This window comes from Carassius gibelio, chromosome B23, assembly GCF_023724105.1.
Source record: "Carassius gibelio isolate Cgi1373 ecotype wild population from Czech Republic chromosome B23, carGib1.2-hapl.c, whole genome shotgun sequence".
NCBI lineage: Eukaryota > Metazoa > Chordata > Actinopteri > Cypriniformes > Cyprinidae > Carassius > Carassius gibelio.
Genome location: NC_068418.1, coordinates 3,714,890 through 3,736,492, shown reverse-complemented (window position 1 = coordinate 3,736,492; position 21,603 = coordinate 3,714,890). Strand labels below are relative to the sequence as shown.

Sequence of the window (21,603 nt, the reverse complement as noted above, 5' to 3'; positions counted from 1 at the left end):
GTAACGGAAGGCACCCGTCCTTCCTTTCCTGGAGCGGGGGCGGAGGGCTAACCGTTGGTGAGGATGGTAGAGATGCAAATCAGACCTCTGGCTGACCGCCTGGGCCTTCATACTTACCTGGCAGGGGAGACACCATGATCAAGAAGGCGGTTCACCCAGGGCGAGGCTTGTCCATTGCACTCCGGCCATGCTGACCCCTGCGAATTCCCCAAATGCGGGAATCTCGACTGCATAATTTATGGTAGTGGGGGACTGCGTTCGCGCTCTCCCCTGAAATTGTTGGTGAAACAAAGCAGAAGAGGTTTTTACAGTTTTTTATTTATTTCCATTTCAGAATGGGGAGTTCTGTCACATGCGAGATACGTGTTGTGCGCCTGTGAAACAAAGTCACTTACGCTCTTGAAAAATCAGACCCTGGTGGGTAGTTTAGTTCAAACATAGCGCAGACCTTACTTTGAAAGTAGATTGGACTGACTGCAGCCTAGCTGTATCTGTCTCCATGTTGTTTGTTTGTCCTTTTTTTCGATTCGTATTAATTTTGTTGTCGCTTACAGCGCCACCTAGTGGCCTGTCGCCGCGCCCTTTTTCACCTGGCCTCGGACTGAGCCCCTGCACAGGTGTGCCGATTTGGGTGAAGGGATCTCACTCCTTCCCGGAGTTATAGCCATTCGAGCCACCTCGGACACGCCACCTTAGCACGTTTTGAGGTCCCCTCGCCAAGGTGAATGGAAATTTCCTCTTTTTTTGGATGATTATTGACAGTCAGACTCCAGAGAAGCTTTCTGTGCTGATTTGGGTGGGACTGGGCCAAATACCTGGCGCTAGGTTGCAAAAGAAGGTTTTCGACAAAATCCAAAATACCCGAAAATTTCGTCAGAGCGACGAGCCAATCTGAGACCTGCGTCTCGTTCGGCTCGAGCCAAGGATTCCGATGACATAAGGCACGTGGCTCTGCGACCAACCGTTTGGGAGTTACGAGCGATGCCGTACTTTCCGTCGCTGCAGTTCCACCGTCAGGCCGATCGGGACAAGGCCCGGTGACGTTGCAGACAGGGGAGGGTACTACGATCCCGCAGTGTTTCGGGTGTTTTCATCTTTGTTTGATTGTCTTTTTACATTACATTTTCCCTATTTTTCAGCTTACGGCGCCACCTACTGGCCTGTCGCCACGCCCCTTTTCGAGCCACCTCGGACACGCCACCTTAGCACGTTTTGAGGTCCCTCGCCAAGGTGAATGGAAATTTCCTCTTTTTTTGGATGATTATTGACAGTCAGACTCCAGAGAAGCTTTCTGTGCTGATTTGGGTGGGACTGGGCCAAATACCTGGCGCTAGGTTGCAAAAGAAGGTTTTCGACAAAATCCAAAATACCCGAAAATTTCGTCAGAGCGACGAGCCAATCTGAGACCTGCGTCTCGTTCGGCTCGAGCCAAGGATTCCGATGACATAAGGCACGTGGCTCTGCGACCAACCGTTTGGGAGTTACGAGCGATGCCGTACTTTCCGTCGCTGCAGTTCCACCGTCAGGCCGATCGGGACAAGGCCCGGTGACGTTGCAGACAGGGGAGGGTACTACGATCCCGCAGTGTTTCGGGTGTTTTCATCTTTGTTTGATTGTCTTTTTACATTACATTTTCCCTATTTTTCAGCTTACGGCGCCACCTACTGGCCTGTCGCCACGCCCCTTTTCACCTGGCCTCGGACTGAGCCCCTGCACAGGTGTGCCGATTTGGGTGAAGGGATCTCACTCCTTCCCGGAGTTATAGCCATTCGAGCCACCTCGGACACGCCACCTTAGCACGTTTTGAGGTCCCCTCGCCAAGGTGAATGGAAATTTCCTCTTTTTTTGGATGATTATTGACAGTCAGACTCCAGAGAAGCTTTCTGTGCTGATTTGGGTGGGACTGGGCCAAATACCTGGCGCTAGGTTGCAAAAGAAGGTTTTCGACAAAATCCAAAATACCCGAAAATTTCGTCAGAGCGACGAGCCAATCTGAGACCTGCGTCTCGTTCGGCTCGAGCCAAGGATTCCGATGACATAAGGCACGTGGCTCTGCGACCAACCGTTTGGGAGTTACGAGCGATGCCGTACTTTCCGTCAGGCCGATCGGGACGAGGCCCGGTGACGTTGTAGACAGGGGAGGCTACCACCATCCCCCAGCGTTTTTAGGTCTCCCAAAACTTACCAAAGCCGAGATGGGCATCGCCGTGTCCGGCTTCCTCCCTGCTGCGTCTTAGCAGCATCGCTTCTCGGCCTTTTGGCTAAGATCAAGTGTAGTATCTGTTCTTATCAGTTTAATATCTGATACGTCCCCCATCCGGGGACTACATATTAAATGGATTTTTAGATCACGGAGCTGGAGCCGGGGCTTGCTCCGTCCACTCCATGCATCGGCCTGGTATTGCAGTGTCTCCAGGAACGGTGTGCTTTCCCTTTTTGGGGATTGCCATTTATTGTGTCGAATAGCAGAACAAGGAATGAGAGCTGCCATTGCAGATGCTGTGGTTTATTGCAAACTTTTTTCCTGATGTGTCCTCCTGGGGTCTTGGACTCTTCCACTAACGATGCACCCACCTGAGGTCTTGAAGTCTTTCACAGACGAGGTGGTGCATCGAATCAGGTGTGTTTGTTTAAAGAGAGTCATCTAAAACTGGCGTTGGGAAGCACCGGCCCATGAGCTTGGCAGTTTCCAGGCCAGTAACGGAAGGCACCCGTCCTTCCTTTCCTGGAGCGGGGGCGGAGGGCTAACCGTTGGTGAGGATGGTAGAGATGCAAATCAGACCTCTGGCTGACCGCCTGGGCCTTCATACTTACCTGGCAGGGGAGACACCATGATCAAGAAGGCGGTTCACCCAGGGCGAGGCTTGTCCATTGCACTCCGGCCATGCTGACCCCTGCGAATTCCCCAAATGCGGGAATCTCGACTGCATAATTTATGGTAGTGGGGGACTGCGTTCGCGCTCTCCCCTGAAATTGTTGGTGAAACAAAGCAGAAGAGGTTTTTACAGTTTTTTATTTATTTCCATTTCAGAATGGGGAGTTCTGTCACATGCGAGATACGTGTTGTGCGCCTGTGAAACAAAGTCACTTACGCTCTTGAAAAATCAGACCCTGGTGGGTAGTTTAGTTCGAACATAGCGCAGACCTTACTTTGAAAGTAGATTGGACTGACTGCAGCCTAGCTGTATCTGTCTCCATGTTGTTTGTTTGTCCTTTTTTTCGATTCGTATTAATTTTGTTGTCGCTTACAGCGCCACCTAGTGGCCTGTCGCCGCGCCCTTTTTCACCTGGCCTCGGACTGAGCCCCTGCACAGGTGTGCCGATTTGGGTGAAGGGATCTCACTCCTTCCCGGAGTTATAGCCATTCGAGCCACCTCGGACACGCCACCTTAGCACGTTTTGAGGTCCCCTCGCCAAGGTGAATGGAAATTTCCTCTTTTTTTGGATGATTATTGACAGTCAGACTCCAGAGAAGCTTTCTGTGCTGATTTGGGTGGGACTGGGCCAAATACCTGGCGCTAGGTTGCAAAAGAAGGTTTTCGACAAAATCCAAAATACCCGAAAATTTCGTCAGAGCGACGAGCCAATCTGAGACCTGCGTCTCGTTCGGCTCGAGCCAAGGATTCCGATGACATAAGGCACGTGGCTCTGCGACCAACCGTTTGGGAGTTACGAGCGATGCCGTACTTTCCGTCGCTGCAGTTCCACCGTCAGGCCGATCGGGACAAGGCCCGGTGACGTTGCAGACAGGGGAGGGTACTACGATCCCGCAGTGTTTCGGGTGTTTTCATCTTTGTTTGATTGTCTTTTTACATTACATTTTCCCTATTTTTCAGCTTACGGCGCCACCTACTGGCCTGTCGCCACGCCCCTTTTCGAGCCACCTCGGACACGCCACCTTAGCACGTTTTGAGGTCCCCTCGCCAAGGTGAATGGAAATTTCCTCTTTTTTTGGATGATTATTGACAGTCAGACTCCAGAGAAGCTTTCTGTGCTGATTTGGGTGGGACTGGGCCAAATACCTGGCGCTAGGTTGCAAAAGAAGGTTTTCGACAAAATCCAAAATACCCGAAAATTTCGTCAGAGCGACGAGCCAATCTGAGACCTGCGTCTCGTTCGGCTCGAGCCAAGGATTCCGATGACATAAGGCACGTGGCTCTGCGACCAACCGTTTGGGAGTTACGAGCGATGCCGTACTTTCCGTCGCTGCAGTTCCACCGTCAGGCCGATCGGGACAAGGCCCGGTGACGTTGCAGACAGGGGAGGGTACTACGATCCCGCAGTGTTTCGGGTGTTTTCATCTTTGTTTGATTGTCTTTTTACATTACATTTTCCCTATTTTTCAGCTTACGGCGCCACCTACTGGCCTGTCGCCACGCCCCTTTTCACCTGGCCTCGGACTGAGCCCCTGCACAGGTGTGCCGATTTGGGTGAAGGGATCTCACTCCTTCCCGGAGTTATAGCCATTCGAGCCACCTCGGACACGCCACCTTAGCACGTTTTGAGGTCCCCTCGCCAAGGTGAATGGAAATTTCCTCTTTTTTTGGATGATTATTGACAGTCAGACTCCAGAGAAGCTTTCTGTGCTGATTTGGGTGGGACTGGGCCAAATACCTGGCGCTAGGTTGCAAAAGAAGGTTTTCGACAAAATCCAAAATACCCGAAAATTTCGTCAGAGCGACGAGCCAATCTGAGACCTGCGTCTCGTTCGGCTCGAGCCAAGGATTCCGATGACATAAGGCACGTGGCTCTGCGACCAACCGTTTGGGAGTTACGAGCGATGCCGTACTTTCCGTCAGGCCGATCGGGACGAGGCCCGGTGACGTTGTAGACAGGGGAGGCTACCACCATCCCCCAGCGTTTTTAGGTCTCCCAAAACTTACCAAAGCCGAGATGGGCATCGCCGTGTCCGGCTTCCTCCCTGCTGCGTCTTAGCAGCATCGCTTCTCGGCCTTTTGGCTAAGATCAAGTGTAGTATCTGTTCTTATCAGTTTAATATCTGATACGTCCCCCATCTGGGGACTACATATTAAATGGATTTTTAGATCACGGAGCTGGAGCCGGGGCTTGCTCCGTCCACTCCATGCATCGGCCTGGTATTGCAGTGTCTCCAGGAACGGTGTGCTTTCCCTTTTTGGGGATTGCCATTTATTGTGTCGAATAGCAGAACAAGGAATGAGAGCTGCCATTGCAGATGCTGTGGTTTATTGCAAACTTTTTTCCTGATGTGTCCTCCTGGGGTCTTGGACTCTTCCACTAACGATGCACCCACCTGAGGTCTTGAAGTCTTTCACAGACGAGGTGGTGCATCGAATCAGGTGTGTTTGTTTAAAGAGAGTCATCTAAAACTGGCGTTGGGAAGCACCGGCCCATGAGCTTGGCAGTTTCCAGGCCAGTAACGGAAGGCACCCGTCCTTCCTTTCCTGGAGCGGGGGCGGAGGGCTAACCGTTGGTGAGGATGGTAGAGATGCAAATCAGACCTCTGGCTGACCGCCTGGGCCTTCATACTTACCTGGCAGGGGAGACACCATGATCAAGAAGGCGGTTCACCCAGGGCGAGGCTTGTCCATTGCACTCCGGCCATGCTGACCCCTGCGAATTCCCCAAATGCGGGAATCTCGACTGCATAATTTATGGTAGTGGGGGACTGCGTTCGCGCTCTCCCCTGAAATTGTTGGTGAAACAAAGCAGAAGAGGTTTTTACAGTTTTTTATTTATTTCCATTTCAGAATGGGGAGTTCTGTCACATGCGAGATACGTGTTGTGCGCCTGTGAAACAAAGTCACTTACGCTCTTGAAAAATCAGACCCTGGTGGGTAGTTTAGTTCGAACATAGCGCAGACCTTACTTTGAAAGTAGATTGGACTGACTGCAGCCTAGCTGTATCTGTCTCCATGTTGTTTGTTTGTCCTTTTTTTCGATTCGTATTAATTTTGTTGTCGCTTACAGCGCCACCTAGTGGCCTGTCGCCGCGCCCTTTTTCACCTGGCCTCGGACTGAGCCCCTGCACAGGTGTGCCGATTTGGGTGAAGGGATCTCACTCCTTCCCGGAGTTATAGCCATTCGAGCCACCTCGGACACGCCACCTTAGCACGTTTTGAGGTCCCCTCGCCAAGGTGAATGGAAATTTCCTCTTTTTTTGGATGATTATTGACAGTCAGACTCCAGAGAAGCTTTCTGTGCTGATTTGGGTGGGACTGGGCCAAATACCTGGCGCTAGGTTGCAAAAGAAGGTTTTCGACAAAATCCAAAATACCCGAAAATTTCGTCAGAGCGACGAGCCAATCTGAGACCTGCGTCTCGTTCGGCTCGAGCCAAGGATTCCGATGACATAAGGCACGTGGCTCTGCGACCAACCGTTTGGGAGTTACGAGCGATGCCGTACTTTCCGTCGCTGCAGTTCCACCGTCAGGCCGATCGGGACAAGGCCCGGTGACGTTGCAGACAGGGGAGGGTACTACGATCCCGCAGTGTTTCGGGTGTTTTCATCTTTGTTTGATTGTCTTTTTACATTACATTTTCCCTATTTTTCAGCTTACGGCGCCACCTACTGGCCTGTCGCCACGCCCCTTTTCGAGCCACCTCGGACACGCCACCTTAGCACGTTTTGAGGTCCCTCGCCAAGGTGAATGGAAATTTCCTCTTTTTTTGGATGATTATTGACAGTCAGACTCCAGAGAAGCTTTCTGTGCTGATTTGGGTGGGACTGGGCCAAATACCTGGCGCTAGGTTGCAAAAGAAGGTTTTCGACAAAATCCAAAATACCCGAAAATTTCGTCAGAGCGACGAGCCAATCTGAGACCTGCGTCTCGTTCGGCTCGAGCCAAGGATTCCGATGACATAAGGCACGTGGCTCTGCGACCAACCGTTTGGGAGTTACGAGCGATGCCGTACTTTCCGTCGCTGCAGTTCCACCGTCAGGCCGATCGGGACAAGGCCCGGTGACGTTGCAGACAGGGGAGGGTACTACGATCCCGCAGTGTTTCGGGTGTTTTCATCTTTGTTTGATTGTCTTTTTACATTACATTTTCCCTATTTTTCAGCTTACGGCGCCACCTACTGGCCTGTCGCCACGCCCCTTTTCACCTGGCCTCGGACTGAGCCCCTGCACAGGTGTGCCGATTTGGGTGAAGGGATCTCACTCCTTCCCGGAGTTATAGCCATTCGAGCCACCTCGGACACGCCACCTTAGCACGTTTTGAGGTCCCCTCGCCAAGGTGAATGGAAATTTCCTCTTTTTTTGGATGATTATTGACAGTCAGACTCCAGAGAAGCTTTCTGTGCTGATTTGGGTGGGACTGGGCCAAATACCTGGCGCTAGGTTGCAAAAGAAGGTTTTCGACAAAATCCAAAATACCCGAAAATTTCGTCAGAGCGACGAGCCAATCTGAGACCTGCGTCTCGTTCGGCTCGAGCCAAGGATTCCGATGACATAAGGCACGTGGCTCTGCGACCAACCGTTTGGGAGTTACGAGCGATGCCGTACTTTCCGTCGCTGCAGTTCCACCGTCAGGCCGATCGGGACAAGGCCCGGTGACGTTGCAGACAGGGGAGGGTACTACGATCCCGCAGTGTTTCGGGTGTTTTCATCTTTGTTTGATTGTCTTTTTACATTACATTTTCCCTATTTTTCAGCTTACGGCGCCACCTACTGGCCTGTCGCCACGCCCCTTTTCGAGCCACCTCGGACACGCCACCTTAGCACGTTTTGAGGTCCCTCGCCAAGGTGAATGGAAATTTCCTCTTTTTTTGGATGATTATTGACAGTCAGACTCCAGAGAAGCTTTCTGTGCTGATTTGGGTGGGACTGGGCCAAATACCTGGCGCTAGGTTGCAAAAGAAGGTTTTCGACAAAATCCAAAATACCCGAAAATTTCGTCAGAGCGACGAGCCAATCTGAGACCTGCGTCTCGTTCGGCTCGAGCCAAGGATTCCGATGACATAAGGCACGTGGCTCTGCGACCAACCGTTTGGGAGTTACGAGCGATGCCGTACTTTCCGTCGCTGCAGTTCCACCGTCAGGCCGATCGGGACAAGGCCCGGTGACGTTGCAGACAGGGGAGGGTACTACGATCCCGCAGTGTTTCGGGTGTTTTCATCTTTGTTTGATTGTCTTTTTACATTACATTTTCCCTATTTTTCAGCTTACGGCGCCACCTACTGGCCTGTCGCCACGCCCCTTTTCACCTGGCCTCGGACTGAGCCCCTGCACAGGTGTGCCGATTTGGGTGAAGGGATCTCACTCCTTCCCGGAGTTATAGCCATTCGAGCCACCTCGGACACGCCACCTTAGCACGTTTTGAGGTCCCCTCGCCAAGGTGAATGGAAATTTCCTCTTTTTTTGGATGATTATTGACAGTCAGACTCCAGAGAAGCTTTCTGTGCTGATTTGGGTGGGACTGGGCCAAATACCTGGCGCTAGGTTGCAAAAGAAGGTTTTCGACAAAATCCAAAATACCCGAAAATTTCGTCAGAGCGACGAGCCAATCTGAGACCTGCGTCTCGTTCGGCTCGAGCCAAGGATTCCGATGACATAAGGCACGTGGCTCTGCGACCAACCGTTTGGGAGTTACGAGCGATGCCGTACTTTCCGTCAGGCCGATCGGGACGAGGCCCGGTGACGTTGTAGACAGGGGAGGCTACCACCATCCCCCAGCGTTTTTAGGTCTCCCAAAACTTACCAAAGCCGAGATGGGCATCGCCGTGTCCGGCTTCCTCCCTGCTGCGTCTTAGCAGCATCGCTTCTCGGCCTTTTGGCTAAGATCAAGTGTAGTATCTGTTCTTATCAGTTTAATATCTGATACGTCCCCCATCCGGGGACTACATATTAAATGGATTTTTAGATCACGGAGCTGGAGCCGGGGCTTGCTCCGTCCACTCCATGCATCGGCCTGGTATTGCAGTGTCTCCAGGAACGGTGTGCTTTCCCTTTTTGGGGATTGCCATTTATTGTGTCGAATAGCAGAACAAGGAATGAGAGCTGCCATTGCAGATGCTGTGGTTTATTGCAAACTTTTTTCCTGATGTGTCCTCCTGGGGTCTTGGACTCTTCCACTAACGATGCACCCACCTGAGGTCTTGAAGTCTTTCACAGACGAGGTGGTGCATCGAATCAGGTGTGTTTGTTTAAAGAGAGTCATCTAAAACTGGCGTTGGGAAGCACCGGCCCATGAGCTTGGCAGTTTCCAGGCCAGTAACGGAAGGCACCCGTCCTTCCTTTCCTGGAGCGGGGGCGGAGGGCTAACCGTTGGTGAGGATGGTAGAGATGCAAATCAGACCTCTGGCTGACCGCCTGGGCCTTCATACTTACCTGGCAGGGGAGACACCATGATCAAGAAGGCGGTTCACCCAGGGCGAGGCTTGTCCATTGCACTCCGGCCATGCTGACCCCTGCGAATTCCCCAAATGCGGGAATCTCGACTGCATAATTTATGGTAGTGGGGGACTGCGTTCGCGCTCTCCCCTGAAATTGTTGGTGAAACAAAGCAGAAGAGGTTTTTACAGTTTTTTATTTATTTCCATTTCAGAATGGGGAGTTCTGTCACATGCGAGATACGTGTTGTGCGCCTGTGAAACAAAGTCACTTACGCTCTTGAAAAATCAGACCCTGGTGGGTAGTTTAGTTCGAACATAGCGCAGACCTTACTTTGAAAGTAGATTGGACTGACTGCAGCCTAGCTGTATCTGTCTCCATGTTGTTTGTTTGTCCTTTTTTTCGATTCGTATTAATTTTGTTGTCGCTTACAGCGCCACCTAGTGGCCTGTCGCCGCGCCCTTTTTCACCTGGCCTCGGACTGAGCCCCTGCACAGGTGTGCCGATTTGGGTGAAGGGATCTCACTCCTTCCCGGAGTTATAGCCATTCGAGCCACCTCGGACACGCCACCTTAGCACGTTTTGAGGTCCCCTCGCCAAGGTGAATGGAAATTTCCTCTTTTTTTGGATGATTATTGACAGTCAGACTCCAGAGAAGCTTTCTGTGCTGATTTGGGTGGGACTGGGCCAAATACCTGGCGCTAGGTTGCAAAAGAAGGTTTTCGACAAAATCCAAAATACCCGAAAATTTCGTCAGAGCGACGAGCCAATCTGAGACCTGCGTCTCGTTCGGCTCGAGCCAAGGATTCCGATGACATAAGGCACGTGGCTCTGCGACCAACCGTTTGGGAGTTACGAGCGATGCCGTACTTTCCGTCGCTGCAGTTCCACCGTCAGGCCGATCGGGACAAGGCCCGGTGACGTTGCAGACAGGGGAGGGTACTACGATCCCGCAGTGTTTCGGGTGTTTTCATCTTTGTTTGATTGTCTTTTTACATTACATTTTCCCTATTTTTCAGCTTACGGCGCCACCTACTGGCCTGTCGCCACGCCCCTTTTCACCTGGCCTCGGACTGAGCCCCTGCACAGGTGTGCCGATTTGGGTGAAGGGATCTCACTCCTTCCCGGAGTTATAGCCATTCGAGCCACCTCGGACACGCCACCTTAGCACGTTTTGAGGTCCCCTCGCCAAGGTGAATGGAAATTTCCTCTTTTTTTGGATGATTATTGACAGTCAGACTCCAGAGAAGCTTTCTGTGCTGATTTGGGTGGGACTGGGCCAAATACCTGGCGCTAGGTTGCAAAAGAAGGTTTTCGACAAAATCCAAAATACCCGAAAATTTCGTCAGAGCGACGAGCCAATCTGAGACCTGCGTCTCGTTCGGCTCGAGCCAAGGATTCCGATGACATAAGGCACGTGGCTCTGCGACCAACCGTTTGGGAGTTACGAGCGATGCCGTACTTTCCGTCAGGCCGATCGGGACGAGGCCCGGTGACGTTGTAGACAGGGGAGGCTACCACCATCCCCCAGCGTTTTTAGGTCTCCCAAAACTTACCAAAGCCGAGATGGGCATCGCCGTGTCCGGCTTCCTCCCTGCTGCGTCTTAGCAGCATCGCTTCTCGGCCTTTTGGCTAAGATCAAGTGTAGTATCTGTTCTTATCAGTTTAATATCTGATACGTCCCCCATCTGGGGACTACATATTAAATGGATTTTTAGATCACGGAGCTGGAGCCGGGGCTTGCTCCGTCCACTCCATGCATCGGCCTGGTATTGCAGTGTCTCCAGGAACGGTGTGCTTTCCCTTTTTGGGGATTGCCATTTATTGTGTCGAATAGCAGAACAAGGAATGAGAGCTGCCATTGCAGATGCTGTGGTTTATTGCAAACTTTTTTCCTGATGTGTCCTCCTGGGGTCTTGGACTCTTCCACTAACGATGCACCCACCTGAGGTCTTGAAGTCTTTCACAGACGAGGTGGTGCATCGAATCAGGTGTGTTTGTTTAAAGAGAGTCATCTAAAACTGGCGTTGGGAAGCACCGGCCCATGAGCTTGGCAGTTTCCAGGCCAGTAACGGAAGGCACCCGTCCTTCCTTTCCTGGAGCGGGGGCGGAGGGCTAACCGTTGGTGAGGATGGTAGAGATGCAAATCAGACCTCTGGCTGACCGCCTGGGCCTTCATACTTACCTGGCAGGGGAGACACCATGATCAAGAAGGCGGTTCACCCAGGGCGAGGCTTGTCCATTGCACTCCGGCCATGCTGACCCCTGCGAATTCCCCAAATGCGGGAATCTCGACTGCATAATTTATGGTAGTGGGGGACTGCGTTCGCGCTCTCCCCTGAAATTGTTGGTGAAACAAAGCAGAAGAGGTTTTTACAGTTTTTTATTTATTTCCATTTCAGAATGGGGAGTTCTGTCACATGCGAGATACGTGTTGTGCGCCTGTGAAACAAAGTCACTTACGCTCTTGAAAAATCAGACCCTGGTGGGTAGTTTAGTTCGAACATAGCGCAGACCTTACTTTGAAAGTAGATTGGACTGACTGCAGCCTAGCTGTATCTGTCTCCATGTTGTTTGTTTGTCCTTTTTTTCGATTCGTATTAATTTTGTTGTCGCTTACAGCGCCACCTAGTGGCCTGTCGCCGCGCCCTTTTTCACCTGGCCTCGGACTGAGCCCCTGCACAGGTGTGCCGATTTGGGTGAAGGGATCTCACTCCTTCCCGGAGTTATAGCCATTCGAGCCACCTCGGACACGCCACCTTAGCACGTTTTGAGGTCCCCTCGCCAAGGTGAATGGAAATTTCCTCTTTTTTTGGATGATTATTGACAGTCAGACTCCAGAGAAGCTTTCTGTGCTGATTTGGGTGGGACTGGGCCAAATACCTGGCGCTAGGTTGCAAAAGAAGGTTTTCGACAAAATCCAAAATACCCGAAAATTTCGTCAGAGCGACGAGCCAATCTGAGACCTGCGTCTCGTTCGGCTCGAGCCAAGGATTCCGATGACATAAGGCACGTGGCTCTGCGACCAACCGTTTGGGAGTTACGAGCGATGCCGTACTTTCCGTCGCTGCAGTTCCACCGTCAGGCCGATCGGGACAAGGCCCGGTGACGTTGCAGACAGGGGAGGGTACTACGATCCCGCAGTGTTTCGGGTGTTTTCATCTTTGTTTGATTGTCTTTTTACATTACATTTTCCCTATTTTTCAGCTTACGGCGCCACCTACTGGCCTGTCGCCACGCCCCTTTTCACCTGGCCTCGGACTGAGCCCCTGCACAGGTGTGCCGATTTGGGTGAAGGGATCTCACTCCTTCCCGGAGTTATAGCCATTCGAGCCACCTCGGACACGCCACCTTAGCACGTTTTGAGGTCCCCTCGCCAAGGTGAATGGAAATTTCCTCTTTTTTTGGATGATTATTGACAGTCAGACTCCAGAGAAGCTTTCTGTGCTGATTTGGGTGGGACTGGGCCAAATACCTGGCGCTAGGTTGCAAAAGAAGGTTTTCGACAAAATCCAAAATACCCGAAAATTTCGTCAGAGCGACGAGCCAATCTGAGACCTGCGTCTCGTTCGGCTCGAGCCAAGGATTCCGATGACATAAGGCACGTGGCTCTGCGACCAACCGTTTGGGAGTTACGAGCGATGCCGTACTTTCCGTCAGGCCGATCGGGACGAGGCCCGGTGACGTTGTAGACAGGGGAGGCTACCACCATCCCCCAGCGTTTTTAGGTCTCCCAAAACTTACCAAAGCCGAGATGGGCATCGCCGTGTCCGGCTTCCTCCCTGCTGCGTCTTAGCAGCATCGCTTCTCGGCCTTTTGGCTAAGATCAAGTGTAGTATCTGTTCTTATCAGTTTAATATCTGATACGTCCCCCATCCGGGGACTACATATTAAATGGATTTTTAGATCACGGAGCTGGAGCCGGGGCTTGCTCCGTCCACTCCATGCATCGGCCTGGTATTGCAGTGTCTCCAGGAACGGTGTGCTTTCCCTTTTTGGGGATTGCCATTTATTGTGTCGAATAGCAGAACAAGGAATGAGAGCTGCCATTGCAGATGCTGTGGTTTATTGCAAACTTTTTTCCTGATGTGTCCTCCTGGGGTCTTGGACTCTTCCACTAACGATGCACCCACCTGAGGTCTTGAAGTCTTTCACAGACGAGGTGGTGCATCGAATCAGGTGTGTTTGTTTAAAGAGAGTCATCTAAAACTGGCGTTGGGAAGCACCGGCCCATGAGCTTGGCAGTTTCCAGGCCAGTAACGGAAGGCACCCGTCCTTCCTTTCCTGGAGCGGGGGCGGAGGGCTAACCGTTGGTGAGGATGGTAGAGATGCAAATCAGACCTCTGGCTGACCGCCTGGGCCTTCATACTTACCTGGCAGGGGAGACACCATGATCAAGAAGGCGGTTCACCCAGGGCGAGGCTTGTCCATTGCACTCCGGCCATGCTGACCCCTGCGAATTCCCCAAATGCGGGAATCTCGACTGCATAATTTATGGTAGTGGGGGACTGCGTTCGCGCTCTCCCCTGAAATTGTTGGTGAAACAAAGCAGAAGAGGTTTTTACAGTTTTTTATTTATTTCCATTTCAGAATGGGGAGTTCTGTCACATGCGAGATACGTGTTGTGCGCCTGTGAAACAAAGTCACTTACGCTCTTGAAAAATCAGACCCTGGTGGGTAGTTTAGTTCGAACATAGCGCAGACCTTACTTTGAAAGTAGATTGGACTGACTGCAGCCTAGCTGTATCTGTCTCCATGTTGTTTGTTTGTCCTTTTTTTCGATTCGTATTAATTTTGTTGTCGCTTACAGCGCCACCTAGTGGCCTGTCGCCGCGCCCTTTTTCACCTGGCCTCGGACTGAGCCCCTGCACAGGTGTGCCGATTTGGGTGAAGGGATCTCACTCCTTCCCGGAGTTATAGCCATTCGAGCCACCTCGGACACGCCACCTTAGCACGTTTTGAGGTCCCCTCGCCAAGGTGAATGGAAATTTCCTCTTTTTTTGGATGATTATTGACAGTCAGACTCCAGAGAAGCTTTCTGTGCTGATTTGGGTGGGACTGGGCCAAATACCTGGCGCTAGGTTGCAAAAGAAGGTTTTCGACAAAATCCAAAATACCCGAAAATTTCGTCAGAGCGACGAGCCAATCTGAGACCTGCGTCTCGTTCGGCTCGAGCCAAGGATTCCGATGACATAAGGCACGTGGCTCTGCGACCAACCGTTTGGGAGTTACGAGCGATGCCGTACTTTCCGTCGCTGCAGTTCCACCGTCAGGCCGATCGGGACAAGGCCCGGTGACGTTGCAGACAGGGGAGGGTACTACGATCCCGCAGTGTTTCGGGTGTTTTCATCTTTGTTTGATTGTCTTTTTACATTACATTTTCCCTATTTTTCAGCTTACGGCGCCACCTACTGGCCTGTCGCCACGCCCCTTTTCGAGCCACCTCGGACACGCCACCTTAGCACGTTTTGAGGTCCCTCGCCAAGGTGAATGGAAATTTCCTCTTTTTTTGGATGATTATTGACAGTCAGACTCCAGAGAAGCTTTCTGTGCTGATTTGGGTGGGACTGGGCCAAATACCTGGCGCTAGGTTGCAAAAGAAGGTTTTCGACAAAATCCAAAATACCCGAAAATTTCGTCAGAGCGACGAGCCAATCTGAGACCTGCGTCTCGTTCGGCTCGAGCCAAGGATTCCGATGACATAAGGCACGTGGCTCTGCGACCAACCGTTTGGGAGTTACGAGCGATGCCGTACTTTCCGTCGCTGCAGTTCCACCGTCAGGCCGATCGGGACAAGGCCCGGTGACGTTGCAGACAGGGGAGGGTACTACGATCCCGCAGTGTTTCGGGTGTTTTCATCTTTGTTTGATTGTCTTTTTACATTACATTTTCCCTATTTTTCAGCTTACGGCGCCACCTACTGGCCTGTCGCCACGCCCCTTTTCACCTGGCCTCGGACTGAGCCCCTGCACAGGTGTGCCGATTTGGGTGAAGGGATCTCACTCCTTCCCGGAGTTATAGCCATTCGAGCCACCTCGGACACGCCACCTTAGCACGTTTTGAGGTCCCCTCGCCAAGGTGAATGGAAATTTCCTCTTTTTTTGGATGATTATTGACAGTCAGACTCCAGAGAAGCTTTCTGTGCTGATTTGGGTGGGACTGGGCCAAATACCTGGCGCTAGGTTGCAAAAGAAGGTTTTCGACAAAATCCAAAATACCCGAAAATTTCGTCAGAGCGACGAGCCAATCTGAGACCTGCGTCTCGTTCGGCTCGAGCCAAGGATTCCGATGACATAAGGCACGTGGCTCTGCGACCAACCGTTTGGGAGTTACGAGCGATGCCGTACTTTCCGTCAGGCCGATCGGGACGAGGCCCGGTGACGTTGTAGACAGGGGAGGCTACCACCATCCCCCAGCGTTTTTAGGTCTCCCAAAACTTACCAAAGCCGAGATGGGCATCGCCGTGTCCGGCTTCCTCCCTGCTGCGTCTTAGCAGCATCGCTTCTCGGCCTTTTGGCTAAGATCAAGTGTAGTATCTGTTCTTATCAGTTTAATATCTGATACGTCCCCCATCCGGGGACTACATATTAAATGGATTTTTAGATCACGGAGCTGGAGCCGGGGCTTGCTCCGTCCACTCCATGCATCGGCCTGGTATTGCAGTGTCTCCAGGAACGGTGTGCTTTCCCTTTTTGGGGATTGCCATTTATTGTGTCGAATAGCAGAACAAGGAATGAGAGCTGCCATTGCAGATGCTGTGGTTTATTGCAAACTTTTTTCCTGATGTGTCCTCCTGGGGTCTTGGACTCTTCCACTAACGATGCACCCACCTGAGGTCTTGAAGTCTTTCACAGACGAGGTGGTGCATCGAATCAGGTGTGTTTGTTTAAAGAGAGTCATCTAAAACTGGCGTTGGGAAGCACCGGCCCATGAGCTTGGCAGTTTCCAGGCCAGTAACGGAAGGCACCCGTCCTTCCTTTCCTGGAGCGGGGGCGGAGGGCTAACCGTTGGTGAGGATGGTAGAGATGCAAATCAGACCTCTGGCTGACCGCCTGGGCCTTCATACTTACCTGGCAGGGGAGACACCATGATCAAGAAGGCGGTTCACCCAGGGCGAGGCTTGTCCATTGCACTCCGGCCATGCTGACCCCTGCGAATTCCCCAAATGCGGGAATCTCGACTGCATAATTTATGGTAGTGGGGGACTGCGTTCGCGCTCTCCCCTGAAATTGTTGGTGAAACAAAGCAGAAGAGGTTTTTACAGTTTTTTATTTATTTCCATTTCAGAATGGGGAGTTCTGTCACATGCGAGATACGTGTTGTGCGCCTGTGAAACAAAGTCACTTACGCTCTTGAAAAATCAGACCCTGGTGGGTAGTTTAGTTCGAACATAGCGCAGACCTTACTTTGAAAGTAGATTGGACTGACTGCAGCCTAGCTGTATCTGTCTCCATGTTGTTTGTTTGTCCTTTTTTTCGATTCGTATTAATTTTGTTGTCGCTTACAGCGCCACCTAGTGGCCTGTCGCCGCGCCCTTTTTCACCTGGCCTCGGACTGAGCCCCTGCACAGGTGTGCCGATTTGGGTGAAGGGATCTCACTCCTTCCCGGAGTTATAGCCATTCGAGCCACCTCGGACACGCCACCTTAGCACGTTTTGAGGTCCCCTCGCCAAGGTGAATGGAAATTTCCTCTTTTTTTGGATGATTATTGACAGTCAGACTCCAGAGAAGCTTTCTGTGCTGATTTGGGTGGGACTGGGCCAAATACCTGGCGCTAGGTTGCAAAAGAAGGTTTTCGACAAAATCCAAAATACCCGAAAATTTCGTCAGAGCGACGAGCCAATCTGAGACCTGCGTCTCGTTCGGCTCGAGCCAAGGATTCCGATGACATAAGGCACGTGGCTCTGCGACCAACCGTTTGGGAGTTACGAGCGATGCCGTACTTTCCGTCGCTGCAGTTCCACCGTCAGGCCGATCGGGACAAGGCCCGGTGACGTTGCAGACAGGGGAGGGTACTACGATCCCGCAGTGTTTCGGGTGTTTTCATCTTTGTTTGATTGTCTTTTTACATTACATTTTCCCTATTTTTCAGCTTACGGCGCCACCTACTGGCCTGTCGCCACGCCCCTTTTCACCTGGCCTCGGACTGAGCCCCTGCACAGGTGTGCCGATTTGGGTGAAGGGATCTCACTCCTTCCCGGAGTTATAGCCATTCGAGCCACCTCGGACACGCCACCTTAGCACGTTTTGAGGTCCCCTCGCCAAGGTGAATGGAAATTTCCTCTTTTTTTGGATGATTATTGACAGTCAGACTCCAGAGAAGCTTTCTGTGCTGATTTGGGTGGGACTGGGCCAAATACCTGGCGCTAGGTTGCAAAAGAAGGTTTTCGACAAAATCCAAAATACCCGAAAATTTCGTCAGAGCGACGAGCCAATCTGAGACCTGCGTCTCGTTCGGCTCGAGCCAAGGATTCCGATGACATAAGGCACGTGGCTCTGCGACCAACCGTTTGGGAGTTACGAGCGATGCCGTACTTTCCGTCAGGCCGATCGGGACGAGGCCCGGTGACGTTGTAGACAGGGGAGGCTACCACCATCCCCCAGCGTTTTTAGGTCTCCCAAAACTTACCAAAGCCGAGATGGGCATCGCCGTGTCCGGCTTCCTCCCTGCTGCGTCTTAGCAGCATCGCTTCTCGGCCTTTTGGCTAAGATCAAGTGTAGTATCTGTTCTTATCAGTTTAATATCTGATACGTCCCCCATCTGGGGACTACATATTAAATGGATTTTTAGATCACGGAGCTGGAGCCGGGGCTTGCTCCGTCCACTCCATGCATCGGCCTGGTATTGCAGTGTCTCCAGGAACGGTGTGCTTTCCCTTTTTGGGGATTGCCATTTATTGTGTCGAATAGCAGAACAAGGAATGAGAGCTGCCATTGCAGATGCTGTGGTTTATTGCAAACTTTTTTCCTGATGTGTCCTCCTGGGGTCTTGTACTCTTCCACTAACGATGCACCCACCTGAGGTCTTGAAGTCTTTCACAGACGAGGTGGTGCATCGAATCAGGTGTGTTTGTTTAAAGAGAGTCATCTAAAACTGGCGTTGGGAAGCACCGGCCCATGAGCTTGGCAGTTTCCAGGCCAGTAACGGAAGGCACCCGTCCTTCCTTTCCTGGAGCGGGGGCGGAGGGCTAACCGTTGGTGAGGATGGTAGAGATGCAAATCAGACCTCTGGCTGACCGCCTGGGCCTTCATACTTACCTGGCAGGGGAGACACCATGATCAAGAAGGCGGTTCACCCAGGGCGAGGCTTGTCCATTGCACTCCGGCCATGCTGACCCCTGCGAATTCCCCAAATGCGGGAATCTCGACTGCATAATTTATGGTAGTGGGGGACTGCGTTCGCGCTCTCCCCTGAAATTGTTGGTGAAACAAAGCAGAAGAGGTTTTTACAGTTTTTTATTTATTTCCATTTCAGAATGGGGAGTTCTGTCACATGCGAGATACGTGTTGTGCGCCTGTGAAACAAAGTCACTTACGCTCTTGAAAAATCAGACCCTGGTGGGTAGTTTAGTTCGAACATAGCGCAGACCTTACTTTGAAAGTAGATTGGACTGACTGCAGCCTAGCTGTATCTGTCTCCATGTTGTTTGTTTGTCCTTTTTTTCGATTCGTATTAATTTTGTTGTCGCTTACAGCGCCACCTAGTGGCCTGTCGCCGCGCCCTTTTTCACCTGGCCTCGGACTGAGCCCCTGCACAGGTGTGCCGATTTGGGTGAAGGGATCTCACTCCTTCCCGGAGTTATAGCCATTCGAGCCACCTCGGACACGCCACCTTAGCACGTTTTGAGGTCCCCTCGCCAAGGTGAATGGAAATTTCCTCTTTTTTTGGATGATTATTGACAGTCAGACTCCAGAGAAGCTTTCTGTGCTGATTTGGGTGGGACTGGGCCAAATACCTGGCGCTAGGTTGCAAAAGAAGGTTTTCGACAAAATCCAAAATACCCGAAAATTTCGTCAGAGCGACGAGCCAATCTGAGACCTGCGTCTCGTTCGGCTCGAGCCAAGGATTCCGATGACATAAGGCACGTGGCTCTGCGACCAACCGTTTGGGAGTTACGAGCGATGCCGTACTTTCCGTCGCTGCAGTTCCACCGTCAGGCCGATCGGGACAAGGCCCGGTGACGTTGCAGACAGGGGAGGGTACTACGATCCCGCAGTGTTTCGGGTGTTTTCATCTTTGTTTGATTGTCTTTTTACATTACATTTTCCCTATTTTTCAGCTTACGGCGCCACCTACTGGCCTGTCGCCACGCCCCTTTTCGAGCCACCTCGGACACGCCACCTTAGCACGTTTTGAGGTCCCTCGCCAAGGTGAATGGAAATTTCCTCTTTTTTTGGATGATTATTGACAGTCAGACTCCAGAGAAGCTTTCTGTGCTGATTTGGGTGGGACTGGGCCAAATACCTGGCGCTAGGTTGCAAAAGAAGGTTTTCGACAAAATCCAAAATACCCGAAAATTTCGTCAGAGCGACGAGCCAATCTGAGACCTGCGTCTCGTTCGGCTCGAGCCAAGGATTCCGATGACATAAGGCACGTGGCTCTGCGACCAACCGTTTGGGAGTTACGAGCGATGCCGTACTTTCCGTCGCTGCAGTTCCACCGTCAGGCCGATCGGGACAAGGCCCGGTGACGTTGCAGACAGGGGAGGGTACTACGATCCCGCAGTGTTTCGGGTGTTTTCATCTTTGTTTGATTGTCTTTTTACATTACATTTTCCCTATTTTTCAGCTTACGGCGCCACCTACTGGCCTGTCGCCACGCCCCTTTTCACCTGGCCTCGGACTGAGCCCCTGCACAGGTGTGCCGATTTGGGTGAAGGGATCTCACTCCTTCCCGGAGTTATAGCCATTCGAGCCACCTCGGACACGCCACCTTAGCACGTTTTGAGGTCCCCTCGCCAAGGTGAATGGAAATTTCCTCTTTTTTTGGATGATTATTGACAGTCAGACTCCAGAGAAGCTTTCTGTGCTGATTTGGGTGGGACTGGGCCAAATACCTGGCGCTAGGTTGCAAAAGAAGGTTTTCGACAAAATCCAAAATACCCGAAAATTTCGTCAGAGCGACGAGCCAATCTGAGACCTGCGTCTCGTTCGGCTCGAGCCAAGGATTCCGATGACATAAGGCACGTGGCTCTGCGACCAACCGTTTGGGAGTTACGAGCGATGCCGTACTTTCCGTCAGGCCGATCGGGACGAGGCCCGGTGACGTTGTAGACAGGGGAGGCTACCACCATCCCCCAGCGTTTTTAGGTCTCCCAAAACTTACCAAAGCCGAGATGGGCATCGCCGTGTCCGGCTTCCTCCCTGCTGCGTCTTAGCAGCATCGCTTCTCGGCCTTTTGGCTAAGATCAAGTGTAGTATCTGTTCTTATCAGTTTAATATCTGATACGTCCCCCATCCGGGGACTACATATTAAATGGATTTTTAGATCACGGAGCTGGAGCCGGGGCTTGCTCCGTCCACTCCATGCATCGGCCTGGTATTGCAGTGTCTCCAGGAACGGTGTGCTTTCCCTTTTTGGGGATTGCCATTTATTGTGTCGAATAGCAGAACAAGGAATGAGAGCTGCCATTGCAGATGCTGTGGTTTATTGCAAACTTTTTTCCTGATGTGTCCTCCTGGGGTCTTGGACTCTTCCACTAACGATGCACCCACCTGAGGTCTTGAAGTCTTTCACAGACGAGGTGGTGCATCGAATCAGGTGTGTTTGTTTAAAGAGAGTCATCTAAAACTGGCGTTGGGAAGCACCGGCCCATGAGCTTGGCAGTTTCCAGGCCAGTAACGGAAGGCACCCGTCCTTCCTTTCCTGGAGCGGGGGCGGAGGGCTAACCGTTGGTGAGGATGGTAGAGATGCAAATCAGACCTCTGGCTGACCGCCTGGGCCTTCATACTTACCTGGCAGGGGAGACACCATGATCAAGAAGGCGGTTCACCCAGGGCGAGGCTTGTCCATTGCACTCCGGCCATGCTGACCCCTGCGAATTCCCCAAATGCGGGAATCTCGACTGCATAATTTATGGTAGTGGGGGACTGCGTTCGCGCTCTCCCCTGAAATTGTTGGTGAAACAAAGCAGAAGAGGTTTTTACAGTTTTTTATTTATTTCCATTTCAGAATGGGGAGTTCTGTCACATGCGAGATACGTGTTGTGCGCCTGTGAAACAAAGTCACTTACGCTCTTGAAAAATCAGACCCTGGTGGGTAGTTTAGTTCGAACATAGCGCAGACCTTA

The 21,603-nt window shown here is 51.8% G+C and overlaps 2 protein-coding genes and 17 non-coding genes across 19 annotated transcripts in view; all 19 read left to right on the top strand.

Annotated features, from left to right (window-relative positions):
• The window catches only part of LOC128011143 (uncharacterized), a 168,918-nt gene that overhangs the window by 29,045 nt on the left and 118,270 nt on the right, over positions 1-21,603 (top strand). The gene's annotated exons all lie outside the window — the stretch shown is intronic.
• Positions 1-21,603, top strand: part of LOC128011136 (uncharacterized) — a 99,918-nt gene that overhangs the window by 44,436 nt on the left and 33,879 nt on the right. The gene's annotated exons all lie outside the window — the stretch shown is intronic.
• Positions 110-273, top strand: LOC128012377 (U1 spliceosomal RNA). The gene has a single exon (XR_008182900.1). It is a non-coding gene; the product is annotated as a U1 spliceosomal RNA (small nuclear RNA).
• Positions 2,242-2,432, top strand: LOC128012601 (U2 spliceosomal RNA). Its single transcript, XR_008183124.1, has one exon. It is a non-coding gene; the product is annotated as a U2 spliceosomal RNA (small nuclear RNA).
• On the top strand, positions 2,807-2,970 carry LOC128012376 (U1 spliceosomal RNA). Its single transcript, XR_008182899.1, has one exon. It is a non-coding gene; the product is annotated as a U1 spliceosomal RNA (small nuclear RNA).
• LOC128012426 (U2 spliceosomal RNA) lies at positions 4,940-5,130 on the top strand. The gene has a single exon (XR_008182949.1). It is a non-coding gene; the product is annotated as a U2 spliceosomal RNA (small nuclear RNA).
• Positions 5,505-5,668, top strand: LOC128012375 (U1 spliceosomal RNA). Its single transcript, XR_008182898.1, has one exon. It is a non-coding gene; the product is annotated as a U1 spliceosomal RNA (small nuclear RNA).
• On the top strand, positions 8,738-8,928 carry LOC128012600 (U2 spliceosomal RNA). Its single transcript, XR_008183123.1, has one exon. It is a non-coding gene; the product is annotated as a U2 spliceosomal RNA (small nuclear RNA).
• Positions 9,303-9,466, top strand: LOC128012374 (U1 spliceosomal RNA). The gene has a single exon (XR_008182897.1). It is a non-coding gene; the product is annotated as a U1 spliceosomal RNA (small nuclear RNA).
• On the top strand, positions 10,926-11,116 carry LOC128012425 (U2 spliceosomal RNA). Its single transcript, XR_008182948.1, has one exon. It is a non-coding gene; the product is annotated as a U2 spliceosomal RNA (small nuclear RNA).
• LOC128012373 (U1 spliceosomal RNA) lies at positions 11,491-11,654 on the top strand. The gene has a single exon (XR_008182896.1). It is a non-coding gene; the product is annotated as a U1 spliceosomal RNA (small nuclear RNA).
• On the top strand, positions 13,114-13,304 carry LOC128012598 (U2 spliceosomal RNA). Its single transcript, XR_008183121.1, has one exon. It is a non-coding gene; the product is annotated as a U2 spliceosomal RNA (small nuclear RNA).
• Positions 13,679-13,842, top strand: LOC128012372 (U1 spliceosomal RNA). Its single transcript, XR_008182895.1, has one exon. It is a non-coding gene; the product is annotated as a U1 spliceosomal RNA (small nuclear RNA).
• LOC128012597 (U2 spliceosomal RNA) lies at positions 15,811-16,001 on the top strand. Its single transcript, XR_008183120.1, has one exon. It is a non-coding gene; the product is annotated as a U2 spliceosomal RNA (small nuclear RNA).
• LOC128012371 (U1 spliceosomal RNA) lies at positions 16,376-16,539 on the top strand. Its single transcript, XR_008182894.1, has one exon. It is a non-coding gene; the product is annotated as a U1 spliceosomal RNA (small nuclear RNA).
• Positions 17,999-18,189, top strand: LOC128012424 (U2 spliceosomal RNA). The gene has a single exon (XR_008182947.1). It is a non-coding gene; the product is annotated as a U2 spliceosomal RNA (small nuclear RNA).
• LOC128012370 (U1 spliceosomal RNA) lies at positions 18,564-18,727 on the top strand. Its single transcript, XR_008182893.1, has one exon. It is a non-coding gene; the product is annotated as a U1 spliceosomal RNA (small nuclear RNA).
• On the top strand, positions 20,696-20,886 carry LOC128012596 (U2 spliceosomal RNA). The gene has a single exon (XR_008183119.1). It is a non-coding gene; the product is annotated as a U2 spliceosomal RNA (small nuclear RNA).
• On the top strand, positions 21,261-21,424 carry LOC128012369 (U1 spliceosomal RNA). The gene has a single exon (XR_008182892.1). It is a non-coding gene; the product is annotated as a U1 spliceosomal RNA (small nuclear RNA).